This window comes from Melospiza georgiana, chromosome 2 (genome assembly GCF_028018845.1).
Source record: "Melospiza georgiana isolate bMelGeo1 chromosome 2, bMelGeo1.pri, whole genome shotgun sequence".
In the NCBI taxonomy this organism is placed as follows: Eukaryota; Metazoa; Chordata; class Aves; order Passeriformes; family Passerellidae; genus Melospiza; species Melospiza georgiana.
The window spans coordinates 1,005,695-1,010,832 of record NC_080431.1 but is presented as its reverse complement, the minus strand read 5'-3'; positions in this window follow the sequence as shown (position 1 = coordinate 1,010,832).

Here is a 5,138-nt window from a genome sequence, read left to right as displayed (position 1 = left end):
GAGCTCTAACTGTGACCTGGTGTGCAGCACTGGGCAAGTCAAGGTGCATCCCTGCATTCATGATCTCCCGTGCACCCAAGAGCTCACAGGGGTGTGGGATTGAGCTGTTTAAGAGCCTCAGTGACTTAGAGAATTCAAAATTAGCCAGAGAGATGAGAGCAGAGCAGCCCTCGGGGACGGCAGCATTGCATTAACAGATATTGGCCTGGGGGAGAGCTGAGTTCTTTTTGTTTTGTTTCTTCTGCTCAAAGAGAAAATTCGGGTGTTAACACTTTTGGGACCTCTTTGCAGAAGCTGAGCTGATGGCATCAGGCTCGTGTCACATGCTGGAAAAAGGCAGGGTAGGAATTTTTACGTCAGCCTAAAACCATCCCAGCAGAGAGCAGGCACCTGCATCTTTTCAACAGACAAATGGTTGTAGATTAGAACATACCTTTAAAAAACCCCAACAACCCCTTAGATAACATTTTCTGTCACCAAACAGAAAGGAACCCAGAGCACAGGCTAAAATGAGAGTCAGAGGAAAGGACCGAGGTATTTTTAGCTCGTCTGGGTTCGCAGCCCGAGCGAGGGAACGGCTTTAATCAGATTTAGGGCAGCCCCAGCCACTCTCCCGTGGCTGGTCCCAGCTGCACAGGTCCCATCCTGGAGCAGCCCTTCCCAAGGGCACACAGGCTGCTTTGTTTGCAGCCTGGGGAGGATGGAATGGGCTCCTCTGGAGGGAAGGCAGAGCCAAGGGAGGCGCTTTCCTCTGAGTGATCCTTGCCCACAGAGGAAGCTTTGTAACTTCACGAGCCAGGGTACAATATGTTCAGCATATGTCAGTCTTTCCTCCCAGCTAGAGAGATGAATCACCTGTTTTCTGCAGAGGGGAGATGTTTGGATCCTCTCTGTTCATGAGGAAGAGGGAGCAGTTTTCTCATTGTGATGCAGATTAGTAACAATCCCAATGAGGAGTGCAGCTGATGCCTCACCACTGCTGCTGGCAGAAGGGATCCTGAGGAAAGGCCTGTTTTCCATGAATAATGCAAATTGTTTGCAGTGTTAATTCAAGGCCTAGGGTAGGAAGTTTGCTCCATTCTGCTTGGGGTCACACTTCCTCCCCACGGGCACCGATGCTGTGGCCGGGAGCACACAGAGGAACTCTCACACCTGGGGGAAGCAATTTAGAGGGTAAAACCACAAAATTTGGGTCTGGAGAGGGGTGAGACGGGCAGCACATCTCCCAGGGATGGGGACTTTAAAAAACACCTCCAGCAAAACATGCATGTGTGGGCTTGAGTCCAGCCCTGCTCAAGAAAGCATTTCAGTCCAGTGTAACAGCAACAACTCATGGGCTTAAGTGCCTGCCAGAAGCCAAGTTTCTGTCAGAAACTCCCCAGAATAAGTGTGGTTTGCACATCAGGCTGCAGAGCTGAGGGAAACATTGCTGTGTAACCTCAAGAAGAGCTATGGAGGCCCCACTGTAAATCTGTAAATCTGATCCTTGCAATTATTTCCACGATGACAACACCCACCAGCCTTAGCTGGAACCCATTTGTGCTGGGGATGCTGCAAATGGGGTAAACAAAAATGTTCTTCCTTCAGAGAATTTGTGAGAGTAGTGTGTGACCAGGCAGGGAAGGGCAGGGGGAGCCTGAGGAAACCTGAAATGATTTGTCAGGTGCAGGGTTTCGTTTTTGTTGGTTCTTACAGATTGCAGCTCTTTCTTTCAGCTGGGTACACACAGCATCCTGTGACACACTCAGGAAGGCCCCCAAGCTCATTTTACTGTTTGCTTTGAACCAGCTTCTCTTAAAATTGTCATGAAAAGGGGAACATAATTCTTCCCCTGCCTGGCAGGGGCAGGGAGAAATATTACTTTGAAGAGGCCAAATAGTTTCAACTGTTTTTGCAACCAGCTTTTCTCAGTGGATGAACTGGCCAGTCACACACCCTGCTTGCACCAAGGTGAACACACAGCCCAAGGCAGGTCAGGCTCCCTCAGACAGCAGGTTTGCCCTTCATTTTCATGTGAACAAGGAACAAAAATGCTCCGAAAGAGCACCCGGGGCACTCAACATCACAGTTTGCTTCTGCTCATGGGGCAGGGCAAGAAGTGGGAGTGGAGTGCAACAGAGAAGTTGTTGCTCTAAACTCGGATTGAACTGAAATAGTTCAACAAGTGAAAACTATTGAAGTACCCTGGGAATAAAAATATGGAAGGATTTATGGGGAAAGCAAGTAGTTAGAGCAAGCTTCAAAGACAATCCGTGCTTTGTGATTTAAATTGTGTGCTGTGCTCCCTAAGCCTCTGATCCCTGGAGGCAGAGGTGGGTTCTGGGGAAGGAGCACCTTTCCCACCCTGTTCTGTGCATGTGGACAGGCTAGGTGAGCTCATGGAGAGCTCCAGGAGGGCATGTCCAGCTCCACATCCTCCCCTCCACGGTGCTTCCAAACACTCAAAGCTCCTCCTCCTGCCCTCATTGTTCATTTAATGATTGATTAGTCCCAGCCTGAGTGTTGATCAGGCTGAAAGCTTTCCTCAGCTCTCAGAGTACTTCACTGTGCTTAGGGAAAAGGGCAGATAGACCCCTCTGGTCAATCAGAACCCAGCTCCTGCTGGTGCCTTTCAGCCATCTGCAGCACATCCTGCTCGTATCAGCAGCTCCTGACATCTACTGCTCATTTTAATCCTCTGTAAAACATGCAAGGCAGTATGGTGTACATAACGCATGACCTGGGCTGTTAAAGTGTTAGGAATTCTGTTCCAATAGCTCTGGGATCTTAGCAAACCCATTTGCTACAGGCAGAAGGAAATAAATCTCAGTGTCACTGGGACACCCCACGCTGCCTGGGTCTGAGTGCTGGAGGTGGCAAATTTCTCACAGCACTTTGAACCCTGCTTGGAAAAGCCCAGAAATATTCAAAGTAAATATGCTAGCTCATGTCAGGATCATTTGGAGGGTCATTCTTGTTTTCAGAAACATTTCTTCTTTGAAGTTGGAAAGTTTAATTGCAGCCCCAAGCACAAGGGCTGTGGCAAACCCTGGGGCTGAGACTGTTCTGCCTTTGGATATCAGGCAGCCTGGTTTCACACACCGTGTCCTCCTTCCACCAGGATGGAGGGCTAAGGTTCTGCAAATCTGCTTTGGAATTAGATAAAACATTTTGCTTTTGCAGCCTGACAGTTTATGAGCATTGACTGAATGCATAGGCAGCCCTGCAGATTAACACCTTTATTTTAACCTGCCCATGGCCCCACTGCTGCCCCAGCCAGCTCTGAGCCCATGGTGGGGAAGGAGGGAATTTAGGTTGCTTAAAAATCTTTTCCAAGATTAATTTTAGTCCATCTGTGTAGCCCAGTCAACATGATCCCTATCTTTTATTGCCAGAGGAATCCCAGATACATTAAATTAAATATGGGCTGTTTGTTTAAAAAGCCACAGTTTGACTTTTTAGACCCCTTCAGTCCTCTTCATGTAAAATTCATGGCAGGATATTTTAAAACTCTGCCTTGTACCCAGGTGTGTGATTCTCATGCATTTCGATGGGCAGGGGGTGTTTTCCTGTATGGAGAATCAATTGAGCTCCCTACAGAAAAGTCCCAGGTTTGCCATCTGCCCTTGCTGTCCGTGGAGGTAACGCAGCAGGAATGGAATACCCAGGGATGGAGCAGGCCCTTACTGGGACAGGACTGGTGCTGGCTGCAGAGCCAGGCTCCTGGCAGGCAAAGGGAGTAACACAGAGAGCCCAGGCTCAGAAATTCTCCAGGAATTATCTGGATTTACCACACTGCATTTGCTCCGGCTGATAAAGGGCTCCGTTTGCAAACCCGAATTGAAGTGTCCAAATCTTCTGTGTCTACCAATTCACTTCATGTGCACACACCAACGTTTTATGGAGTTGTAGCTCCTCCTGCTTGCTATAAATCTCTTTAGAAGGGATCAAGCCATACATGCTGAGAATTCACAAAGCATGTTGAAATGCTGGCCCCACTCAAATGAGTGGGAGCCTTGCCTTTGGCTTCTGTAAGTCCAAGGCTTTACCCACAGAATATAAAGAACAAGAGGATTTCTTTAGGCTTTAAAGTGGTTTTCTGCTCCTTGCTGGCATTTAGAGTTATACAGCACTTTTTGATTATCCTTTTTTTTAAAACCTGATTTTGCCTTGCTTCAAGAGCAAGCAAAGGCAGGCTCTGAAGTGTGTTCTCTAAAGAGAACTGAGTGCCTCATCTGCTAATGAACTGTAATTATCCTTTTCTTCAATAGAAATTGCACTTAGCCCTGAGCCTTGTGGGTTGCTGATTCAGAGGAGAAGCAGGTTCTGGGTAAGTTTTGTACATTAGTAGGTGCACAGCAATACCTATACCTGCACACAGACCAGCAAAAATGGCTTTCCTGTGCCTATCAACTTGTTTATCTGACTTGCAGAGCAGCAGAACAAAAATAAAACAGAACTCATAGTAATTTGGCTTTACCACAAATTCCTGTCAGCCTGCTCATTGTGTATTTTTGTCCATTTGTCTCTGCTTTCCATGGCTTGAAAATTCTCAGAGTCAGCCCTCAATTTGGGAAGACATTGATGTAAGTCCTCAGGCACTAGATTAGACATCTTTGTCATATGTGTGCAGCTAAGAAACACCCAGGAATATCCCTCAACACGACCAATTCCTACACTGTGCCCATCCTGAATTCCTGTTACGTGTCTAGATAATTGTGTTTACTCCAGGAATAATCTCCAGCAGAAACTCAATTGAATTGTTGTGTAATCCAGGTACGAAATTCCCTGTCTCGGGTTGGACTTGCAGAGTGAATTAGCTGGTTTGCCTCAGAGGAGAGGCTCAGAGAAGGTCAGATCTGCCTTGTGGGGAGCTCAGGAATGCTCTGGCTCTGCTGGGGTGGTGGAGGAAAGGTCTCCAAGGTCTCCAAGGTCTCTGGCTCCCCTTGATGTTCTCCCAGTTTCCATGAGAGAAGGCATCGCTCCCTTTTGGGAGTGCTGCCCTTTCCTGTTTTAGAGGCCCACATTCCAATAAATCCCTTTTTCTGCCACTCAAAGGGCCTCACTGCCAATCCAGATGGGTGCACTGCAGTCACAGCCAGATCCCTTTTGTTGCCTCTCCATCTGTGCCTGCTGCACAAGACCAAAATGAGTATTTC